This window comes from Ovis canadensis, chromosome 13, assembly GCF_042477335.2.
Source record: "Ovis canadensis isolate MfBH-ARS-UI-01 breed Bighorn chromosome 13, ARS-UI_OviCan_v2, whole genome shotgun sequence".
In the NCBI taxonomy this organism is placed as follows: Eukaryota; Metazoa; Chordata; class Mammalia; order Artiodactyla; family Bovidae; genus Ovis; species Ovis canadensis.
Window position 1 is genome coordinate 29,566,748 of NC_091257.1, and position 12,373 is coordinate 29,579,120.

Below are 12,373 nucleotides of genomic sequence, written 5' to 3' on the forward strand. Positions count from 1 at the left end.
AACTGTCAGTTCAATTAGACAATTTTTTTTCAGTCACAATTCTTTTTTCTTCAAAGTGAAGAAGTGAGGACCTCTTGTCAGTTATAATTCTGAGTTTTGATAAGAAGTGGTTTAGAATTTTAACTCTGATGTCCAACAAACTTAGGATTTGATTCCTGATTCACCAATAACTTAATTACTTGCCATGTAACTTTGGGCAAGTCACTCTAAACTCTCAAAAATCACTATTTTCTCATCTGTAAATGGATAAGGTGATGGTGGTACCCAGCTCATAGATTCATGAGGATTAAATGAAATAATCCATGTTTAAAATTATTGCCTGAAATGTAGTAAGAATTAAGAAATAACCTTAATTCTAATGTTTACATCATTGTTGTGGTTAAAAAGGTGGTAGCCATGGTTGTATTAATTCTGGTATTACACGTGTGTTATTCCCTTTCACTGTGGAAGGCCCTGGAAAAAGTAGATTTTGAAGAGGAATGATCCTGAATATTAATTTTTTCCTGTATGTATGTTTAAGCATTTGCTGGAAACGCTGGGAAATGCTTTCAAAACACCAACAAATATTTGAAACTAAATACAAACTAGAAGCTCAATAAATATGAACTACTTTTTCGTCATCTCTTTTCATCCCAACTTAAGTGCCTCCAAAGGTGAATGGGCTTCCCTGGTGGCTTAGTTGGTAAAGAATCCACCTGCAGTGCAGGAAACTTGAGTTCGATCCCTGAATTGAGAAGATCCCCTGGAGAAGGGAACAGCTACCCACTCCAGTATTCTGGCCTGAAGATTTCCATGGACTGTACTTCCATGGGGTTACAAAAAATCAGACAGGACTGAGCAACTTTCACATTCACATTTTTTTCACTTTTCTTTTTTTTTTTAATTTTTATTTTTACTTTATTTTACTTTACAATACTGTATTGGTTTTGCCATACATTGACATGAATCCACCACGGGTGTACATGTTCTTCAAAGGTGAATCCTTAGGACTTATAAACATTTTCTAAATTACTATTTTAAAAATTATTGATAACTCTAGCATGGAAATAAAATGTAAAATTTTCATCTGTATTGTAAACCATTTGACATTGTTATTGGGTCTTCCCTGGAATTTCAGATGGTAAAGAATCTGCCTGCAATGCAAGAGACCTGGGTTCAATCCCTGGGTCAGGAAGATCCCCTAGAGAAGGGAAAGGCTACCCAATCCAGTATTCTTGCCTGGAGAATTCCATGGACAGAATTCAATGGTGGGCAACAGTCCATGGGGTCGCAAAGTGTTGGCCATGACTGAGCGACTAACACTTTCACCAAGGCAGTCTTTTAAATCTATTGGTATTTCATTCACCAAACTAATTTTAGCCTCAGGGAATATGACATGAGAACAAATCTGTACCTCTGCAGTATATGCCATGACCCAGAGTTTAAAAACTTAATAGGTAAAACAATTTCATGGGAAATAACAGACAGGCTAATATGTGTAATTTGTGTATGCAGTGCAGAATAGGCTCAGGAAAAGTCCATGTCTAAAACCCTTAACATAAGTGAAATCTTTTTTCCTAATGTGTGAATCTTTGGGTAGGAGAACAGCTTTTGAGTATATCAGTTCAGTTCAGTTGTTCAGTCGTGTCCGGTTCTGCGACCCCATGAACTGCAGCACGCCAGGCCTCCCTGTCCATCACCAACTCCTGGAGTTCACCCAAACTCATGTGCATTGAATCGGTGATGCCATCCAGCCATCTCATCCTCTGTCATCCCCTTTTCCTCCTGCCCCCAATCCCTCCCAGCATCAGGATCTTTTCCAGTGAGTCAGCTCTTAGCATGAGGTGGCCAAAGGATTGGAGTTTCAGCCTCAGCATCAGTCCTTCCAATGAACACCCAGGACTGGTCTCCTTTAGGATGGACTGGTTGGATCTCCTTGGAGTCCAAGAGGCTCTCAAGAGTCTTCTCCAACACCACAGTTCAAAAGCATCAATTCTTCAGCACTCAGTTTTCTTCACAGTCCAGCTCTCACATCCATACATGACCGCTGGAAAAACCATAGCCTTCACTAGATGGACCTTTGTTGGCAAAGTAATGTCTCTGCTTTTGAATATGCTATCTAGGTTGGGCATAACTTTTCTTCCAAGGAGTAAGCGTCTCTTAATTTCATGGTTGCAGTCACCATCTGCAGTGATTTTGGAGCCCAAAAATATAAAGTCTGACACTGCTTTCACTGTTTCCCCATCTATTTCTCATGAAATGATGGGACCAGATGCCATGATCTTCGTTTTCTGAATGTTGGGCTTTAAGCCAACTTTTTCACTCTCCTCTTTCACTTTCATCAAGAGGCTTTTTAGTTCTCCTTCACTTTCTGCCATAAGGATGGTGTCATCTGCATATCTGAGGTTACTGATATTTCTCCCAGCAATCTTGATTCCAGCTTATGCTTCCTCCAGCCCAGCGTTTCTCATGATGCATTCTACATATAAGTTAAATAAGCAGGGTGACAATATATGGCCTTGATGTACTCCTTTCCTTTTTGGAACCAGTCTGTTGTTCCATGTCCAGTTCTAACTGTTGCTTCCTGACCTGTATATAGGTTTCTCAAGAGGCAGGTCAGGTGGTCTGGTATTTCCATGTCTTTAAGAATTTTCCACAGTTTATTGTGATCCAATAAAGTGGAGTCAAAGGCTCCACTTTGCAAAACATAAAATATTTAACCACTTATGAAGAAAAGTTGGCAATAGAAAAATTGTTTTGTTCTGAATCACAAAGGTGGATGGTGCTTTGTCTGTGAAAGCAAGTAATTTAATGATTTATTAGGTAATGGAAATTCATATTCAGTTGTACCCAGTATACCTCATAATATTGGAGTGTGACATATGCTGTGATACATTGGTAATACATACTTTAATTGCATAAAATATTTTATTTTCTAAAAAATATGGAATCGTCCATGCTTCCTACTTTTACAGTGTGTTTTATAGAAATGTTATTATTAACATATATTTTACATGGATTATTTATCACAGGATGAGATAGTAATTTAAATCACACTGTTTCAAAAACAATGATGAGCCTCAATTAAAGATGATAAACAGTCAGACTAATATAGGCTCTAATTTCTATCTTTGTCCCTCTCATTGTAAGTCCTTATTTTGATCCTTCAATTTCTCCATCAATTAAATGGGAACATTTTTAATATATTCTGTAGGAAAACTACCTGTCACTCCAAAAGGCTAGAATAAAACTCAGGTTTGTCTCTCTCCAAAATCAGTGCTTTTTTTTTTTTTTTTTTTTTTTTTACTAAGTGATTGAAGGGAATGGTCATCTTTTTGAGTCTTTCTGTGTTTTTCATAGGGGAGAAAGTCTCAGTAATATTTACGTGTAGAAGATCATCTAGCATGCTTGTATGTTGTATGTTTCTATTTGTCTCCATCTCAGTTAGATATGTTAACACATGGAAGTTAACACATGGAAGTGCACCTATGGAATTTAGATGCCTCACTTCTGTAGAATACAAGCATTGAATCCAGGTGTCCTATTTTTATTTACCAGTGATGCATATTTCTGGGTTTTGGCAAATCACAACTGCGTAGCAGAGCAAACATTACAACCATTCAACCCTGCTTTACTTCTTCCTGGTCTATTATCTGTAGGTTTGTACTTTTGCGTTCCCTCTTGTATCCTGAACTTCACATGAGGTGTAGCTATGGAATGAGCTTTGTTTAAAAAGTGTGCATGGCAATGAAGTGTGTTATTTTGAGCAGAGGCATTTCATTGCTGGTACACAGCTCTCCCCTTCTCATTTCCTCTTGCCATGTCTATTGTGAACACCGATGGTGACATGCAGATGCAAGGTTAGGCATCTGGAGAACATGTGTCCTAGAGGGTGGCCTTAGCCCACAGCACACTTTGACTCTATTGGTAATTAACAACCATTGTTTTAAGGTCTAGAGATTTTAGAATCCTTTATTATTGCAAGAAAACTCAACCAATCCCAATTAATGGATATGGACACAAAAAAGCCAGATCTATTTATCCCCAAAGCAGTGTTTTGAATGTTGAGTAGGCAGGTACAGCCTCAACTTTCAACCACTGCAAATTAAAAAAGGTCATTTTTCATCAGTTTAAATATGCTTACATGTCCCTCTTCAGGCAGTACTCTGACTAGTAAAAATATAAAAGGATATAAACTCATGATTAGATTTTCTTATCTCTAAGTGGAAGGTCAAACCTCATAATCACATTATCAAAGAAGAAATACAAATAATGAATGTCCCACTGGACTCTAAATAAATGAAAGCTATTTTTCAATTGCAATCTATTTTTCTTACATCATAACTGAAAGTTTCCATGGAGTCCTTAAGATTTTCAAGTGAGATTCTTCAGACACTCAAAGTGCCATTTCACTTTCAACATACAAATAACATCTTTATAAATAAAATGAAGTTTCTGTGTACTTTGATTATTGCCATAGCATAGTAAAATGGTGGTAATCTTTTCACCATATTGAGAAATTGCATTTGGGATATTATTTCATAAATTACAGATTCTATGATATATTCAGGAGTAAACCAGCAAGATAAAATCCAAAGTTTAAAAAGAAGAAATTGATAAAAATAAACTGAAGAACATAAAAACAAAATTAAATCAAAATAATGAAAAGTCAAAACATTTCTAGAACCAGAAAACAAAATTGTAAATATGTAAATTCTCCTTCAAAATGTATTAGTGTTTAGAATCTTGAGAAGTTTGATCAATAACTGTGCACAGTAAAATAAATTTCAAAGGATCCAATTGATTTTTTTCCTAAATAATTATTGCTGATATAGTTTTTAGTTCAGTCATTCAGCAGAAGTTTATTGAACACCTGCCATATGTCAAGCAATGGGCATCAAAAATAGAAAGGGCTTTACAGTTACTTCTCCTAATGGAGTATCAGTTTTTTGTGGGGGAAGTGGGAAAAAGCACAAAAATAAACAAACGAAGGAAATACTTTCAGGTTGCATTTGTGCTTGAACAAGTAAACAAAGAAACATAAGAGCAAAGGAGTTTATGATTCCTCAGCCTGAAGGTGGATACTCTCTATCAATCAGAGGGTATACACGGACTACTAATCAAAGACTAGTAGAAACACACTCACAGCAGTGAATAAGTTGGGTTTCATTCTTTGTTGCAACTGGGGAGACCATACAAAGAGAGAAACTATGGGGCATCTCAGTACAAGGATGTGAGAAAGGGCTTCTTAAAGAATCTGGGCTTTAGTTTGCTGATCTGATGACGATTCAAAGAAGTAGGCATTTGCTCTGCATTGGGTAATATCAGAAAATGGCATAATTCTGTGATTGCATATGTTGTTAAGTCTTATCTAGAAAAAAAGGCAGACTAGAAGGAGGCTGAAGGCATAGTTGTTAAAGAAGCAACAATCACTCATATTAACCAGCAGTTGGGGAATGGTCAGTGTTTTGCTGGATGTACAGGAAGTTTGCTAATATCTGTGATTAGACACAAATGTGAAGGCATCTTGATTTTGGTAACATAGTAGCACAGTCTGATGTTGCTCTGAAATTGTATGTTCAACAGAGGATGCCTAAGTCTAGTGTGAGTGAAACCTGAAATGTGAATGAAATATGTGTATTTAATGTGTATGTCTTTTAATTTCATGGCTGCAGTCACCATCTGCAGTGATTTTGGAACACCCCCAAAATAAAGTCTGACACTGCTTCCACTGTTTCCCCATCTATTTCCCATGAAGTGATGGGACCAGATGCCATGATCTTCATTTTCTGAATGTTGAGCTTTAAGCCAACTTTTTCACTCTCCTCTTTCACTTTCATCAAGAGGCTTTATAGTTCCTCTTCACTTTCTGCCATAAGGGTGGTGTCATCTGCATATCTGAGGTTATTGATATTTCTCCCAGCAATCTTGATTCCAGCTTGTGCTTCTTCCAGCCCAGCGTTTCTCATGATATAGTACTCTGCATATAAGTAAAATGAGCAGGGTGACAGTATACAGCCTTGATGTACACCTTTTCCTATTCAGAACCAGTCTATTGTTCCATGTCCAGTTCAAACTGTTGCTTCCTGACCTGCATATAGGTTTCTCAAGAGGCAGGTCAGGTGGTCTGGTATTCCCATCTCTTTCATAATTTTCCACAGTTTATTGTGATCCACCTTGGAAGGAAAGTTATGACCAACCTAGATATCATATTAAAAAGCAGAGACATTATTTTGCCAACAAAGGTCCATCTAGTCAAGGCTGTGGTTTTTCCAGTGGTCATGTATGGATGTGAGAGTTGGACTGTGAAGAAAGCTGAGCACCGTAGAATTGATGCATTTGAACTGTGGTGTTGGAGAAAACTCTTGAGAGTCCCTTGGACTGCAAGGAGATCCAACCAGTCCATTCTGAAGGAGATCAGCCCTGGGATTTCTTTAAAAGGAATGATGCTAACACTGAAACTCCAGTACTTTGGCCACCTCATGCAAAGAGTTGACTCATTGGAAAAGACTGATGCTGGGAGGGATTTCGGACAGGAGGAGAAGGGAATGACAGAGGATGAGATGGCTGAATGGCATCACAGAATCGATGGACATGAGTTTGAGTGAACTCTGGGAGTTGGTGATGGACAGGGAGGCCTGGCATGCTGCGATTCATGGGGTCGCAAAGAGTTGGACATGACTGAGCTACTGAACTGAACTGAATGTATATGTGTATGTATATCTCATTAGAAAACAAAGCAGGCATAACTTCAAAATGAAGAGAGATATTGGCAAAGAACCTTTTGACACATTAGTGTTAATAGCTAAGAAACTTTTAGTGGAGGATGTTCAGGCCTTCAGACCCTGAAAATTCCTTCTCCTCAGTACTGATGAGCACACTCTATGGCTTATCTTGCTTTCAAAGTGAAAGTTGTGATTTATTGATGTCATTTATTCTCTGAAAGAGAAACAAATATTACACTGGGGACTTGTGAGAGGCTGTGATAATAAATTTGAGTATCTTCCCAAAGAAATAGGAGAAAGTTGAAGGATTTTAACAGGAAAGTGGAAAAAAAAAAAGCCCTTTAGTTTAGAATGCTTCACTCAGGAGTTCAGAGTGTGGAGTGGCATGAAACAGAATCAGAAGCAAAGGCAGGTAGGAGGCCAGGCCTGATGCAGTAGACAGACATGAGGGGTCTGGTAGGTAGAGATCACCAGATGGGAAGTGAAAGTGAAGTGTTAGCCCCATGGACTGTAGCCCACCAGCCTCCTCTGTCCATGGAACTCTTCATGCAAGAATACTAGAGTGGGTAGCTAGTCCCTTCTCCAGGGTATCGTCCCAACCCAGGGATCAAACCCAGGACTCCTGCATTCAGGCAGATTCTTTACTGCCACCAGGAAAGCCCACACAGGCTGGGGCAGGTGGCTAAAACTGGGGAGCAAGAGAGAAATGAGACTTCATGGTACTCCCGATTTAACATAAATCTTCCATAAATGTAACTTAAATAAGTGATCATAATGATAAAGGTTGAAGAAACTAGTGACAGCTATTATTTGCAGATGAATAATACCTCGTCCTGACTCTTCTTTGTTCAGAGGCAGTGCGGTCCTCACTTTGTGACCTAGTAAGTCATTTCCACTCATTCGTACTTTATGGCTTAGAGCACCTACCTGTTCACCCTGCCTCATGGATGAAAGCAACCACTGTTGCATTTATGGGCTGAATGTGTGCAGTGCTCTTCTCACTGCAGCAGAAGCATGCGGCAGCCGAAGAATTTTCTGTTGAACAAATAGTTTATCATCCAAAACTGAGTGCAGCACTGCCCTTACACTCATATTCAACAAGGATGCCTTGCCTTTTCTCAGTTTCTTGAGTCTCAACTGCCTGTTCTTTCTATTTTGTGGCTGCATCAAAAATGGTATAAACGAAAATAAATAAATGTGCTCTTGAATAACCCCTCTTGACAATTCCTGAAAGAAGTAAAACAACAGACACCACCAGTATAACATTCAGAGCCTTCTCTTGAGCACTTGAGTTCCCCATACAAAGAGGGTGAGTAGGAGCTCTAGTGAATAAAAAAAAAACAGTTTGAAAAATCAGGGCTCTATCCTCAGAATTTTATGATAATCAGATGACAGGAGATAGAGTAGCATCTTTAACAGTAGTTATGGGAAACTCTATAAAACTACTGTGTGTGTGTCCTGAAAGAAACAAATAAGAAAGAAAGTGCCATTTGTAATTGACCCATGATGATCTGGGACTTTGAAAATGTGGCTTCCTATATATGATCGATTTTAAGATATTGAATGAAAAGGAAAAGTAGTGTCACAAATCTCAGAGATGAAAACTCATCTGCCATTTGCAAACGTTGATAACAACATTAAAAATAATAACAACCTAACTGACGTGTTAGAGTCTGTGGAAGGCTCTTCATAGATGTGACATAATTTGCAGAACAATCTCATACAGTTTTATAGAAGATAAAACTGAAATTAAGAGAGCTTAAGTGAATTGCTCAATGTAAAGGTCATATAACCAGTAAATGATGTTTCTAATTGATCTGTAAAACTGTGGAACTAGTCCTAATTTATGCCACTGTATTGGAATTCCAACAGATTTGGACTAGAATGGTTATTTAATTTAATAAATATTTATTGAGCATGAAATTTATGCTAAGCACTAGTCACTAAGGATTTCTTAAATGAAAAGTATGAATCAGAGACTAAAGGAGTTTGAATAAAATCCTGTAACTTATCTGAGCGGCCACAGTTCAGATGAAATCACTTATGAAAAAGTACCACAGATATGTCAAACCTGGGCCAGAACTTAATTGGGAAAGGCTTTGCTAACTTTTTGCCCAAGATCTGTGTTCCTAATTCCTCTTTTCTTTTTCTTTTTTCTCAGTGACTTAGTTAGAATAAAGCTGGATTCATACCACTGAGATGTTCTCTTTAAGAGATAAGAGTATATGCTATTTTAAAAAAAAATAACAAAAGTAAAAACAAAAACAAAGAGATAATGCGATGATAATGCCAGTAGAGGAAAATCTCCCCACAAATAAACTGAGCTAATTTAGAGACACAAAGTGTTCTTTCTTTTCTGCCTGTATTTTGCGATAAGTAACAGTGCTTTCTTATTATTCTAATAAAACAAGAAATTATATGAATAAAGGATATTCATGTACTGATATATTACTGAGTGGTTTTTCTATGTAAGTTTGGAATTAGACTTCCCAACTGCCCATTCATCCTGTGAATGGGTGAGACAGTATTGGAGTCTCTGGTATTTTTTCTATTAACACGACTGGTGCTGAGAACCAGTTTTGTGAGATTCAGTCTTTATACATTAGTGCTTTCCCCATTTTTGATCACAGAAATCTTAGAAGGCAGCTTTCCTGATTCTCAGAGAAAAGCTCACCTCTTCTGATCTGGCACTTTAAAGAGAAAGATATATTCCTTCATTGTCTGGTTTATTTCAAGGGGTAGCATTTATATTCTAATAGTGAAGGGCTAGAGAGTTCTGATGTGAAGACTTTACTCTCCTTGACATACTTATCTTTTATTGCTGCTCTCAGGCATACCTTTTCCTTTTCTGATGTAATAAAAACAAAGCACTACCTGCCCACCCCCCAAAAAAGAAATAAGATTTGAATGACTATATTCTCAAAATGTTTCTTTAACACTTACTTCTTTTCAACTTTAATCAATTTAGAAGCTGCAAAAATTGAACACTTTGATTTTTAGAGTGCCATCTTCAAAAGCCAATTTCTGACATTAAACGAAAATCATATCCAACATAATGGCTGGTTTAATACAGCCTATTATGTTTATAGAAATCTCTATATTTTCTCCTCTTTTATTTCAGAGGTCTATTCTAGTTCTTTGTGCATGAAATAAACACAGCATTAGAAACGAATTTTAAATTCCAAGTTCCTACTAATTCTTAAAGTGGTCATTCTGTTTTCCCTGTTTTATTCATGCTTTTTCATAAAAATGAAATTTTGAATGCAAACTGACTAGTATATTCTTCATATTATGATTAAATCTAACAACTAGTATCAGAAAGGCAATGTTTTAGAATGAATCACAATCATGTCCACAAGTGAGCACACTCAGTCAATGTTTTTGCTTTGTTGTTTCATTTTCATGGTTTATAGGATTATGTGAGTTTTGGCTTAGACTTACTTTTGATGATACAATATTTTATTAATATTAGCTACTTTAATCCAGGACTCTGAAATATAAAATATAAAATTGAATTTGATTCGATACACATCTAGCAAAAATAATATTTGGAGCTTAAGAAATGTGTTATAGAAAAAGAAATAACATTTTCTGTCTTTATATTCTCAGGATCTTGTACATGTAAGTATACATTTACAAGTGAATTTGTTAGATTTCATGAATGTCTGACATAAATTATCATTATTTAGAATAATGGTTCTCTCCCTGTTTCCCTAACTTTAGTAAATTCACAGTCCCAGAATCTCTTGAATGAAAGGAATCTATAATGAAAACTGAGATCCCCTTGAGGAAGCACCCTACACCAATGCCTAAACTTTATCCTGTAAACCTTCCCTTTAGACTTGCCTCAAAGGGACTAATGGCTGTAGTATTAGAGAAAGGAAAATACGAAGGCTTTGAGGGGATTATTGAACACTAACTCTGAACTGTTGCTAAATCCTCACCAAACAAAATGTGATTGTGATCTATCAGTAAGAGTGGGAGCTCTCAGGTTTAGGTAATTAAATTAGTTTGTATTTTATTCTATCTCACAGCAGGCCTGATAAATACCAGAACAAACCCCATGATCATTTACCCATTTCTGAAATACAGTTGAAATAGACATACTCTGCAACTGGTAAATTCTCCATATTGGTTCCCCGTCATATGAAATATGGATCATTGTGGTAGGAAATATCAAGTTTAAGCACCTAGAAATGCCTCTGTCTACCAAAATAGAAAATCAAAAGCAATACAACATTTTTGGAAGGGTTGCAGAGATGCAACTACTATTGCAATTGCAGTTTGTGGATGCAAAACATCATATAGCTACCTGGTATGCAGGTATTTATCTGTTTTTTTTCCCCCTATATATATATATATATATATATATATATATGTTAAAAGCCTCTTGGTTTCACCTGGAAAGGACAATGATATACTGTCACAGTCTTACTCAACAGTATCACAACACTTTCATAATTTAGTCTGCATAATACTTGATTTCCAACCATTCTATAGGAAATCAGCCTGGTCCATGACATTGATGATATCACAAAGATGATTGTTGATATCATAATGATATGTGTTGGTCAAAAACTAGGGAATATGCTAGATAATTTTTAAAGAAATGTTGGTTCTGAAAGATAAAACAACAAAAATTCAGGATCCTGTCACTTTGGTGAAATTTCTAGAGTTTCAGTGGCCCAGGATATGTCAAATGTCCTCTCCAAGGTAAAGGACAAATTAGTTTCTTTAGCATATCTTATCACTATAGAGGAAGCACAGTGTCTAGTAGGTCTCTGAATTTTGATGGATTATATATTTCTGTGAGGTATTCTAAGCCACACATTGTTACCAGTTTTGGGGGGACCTCTGAAAATAAAAAGGCAGCTCCAAAAGAGTTGCTGCCACAAAAGCTACTTTGTCAAATAGGCCATAAGACTAAGCATATCAAATGTTAATTGAAGTGTCTGTGGAAGACAGCGATGTGTTATGGAACCTATAGGGTTCTGAAGATGAATCACAAAAAATCCTGAGATTTCAGGGGAAAAGCTATTCTGTCTTTTTCAGATACCTATTTGAAAACCAACTGCCAACTTGCTCCTGAGCCTTAGTGAAGATTGAATGTCTTCCCATGAGCTTTCAATGTGCCATGCAACACAAATTGACTACTATGAACTGAGTTGTCTGAACCATAATTTGGGGCATGGGCAGTAGCCCTCCATCATCAAATGAAACTCCTATTTAGAAGTTTTTGTTTAAGCACATCCTAAAAGCACAAGTAGGTAGCATGGACAAGTGGTTCTAATTCCCACAACTGACTGCAGAAGACAAATGCAGTTTTATAGACAGTTCTAAACAGTATTCTGGTCCTTTTCAAAAGTGGACAACTTCAACACTAGTCTTGCAGTAGTAGTGTGGACCTAAAAAACATCTTGGCAAAAATTACTCCTAGAGGGAAAAAATTAAATAATGCTTTTTGTTTGGTTGGTTTTTCTTTTATCTGAAAAGAGAGTTGATGTTATAGTTCCAGCCTGAGTCCAAGCCTTCATAGACTGATGTCTAACTCTCAGAGTCAGAGGGAGAGAGATTTTTTTTTTTAATTAAACCTTTTATTTTGTATTGGAGTATAACTGATTAACAATGTTGTGATAGTTTCAGGTGGACAGCAAAGGGACTCAACTAGA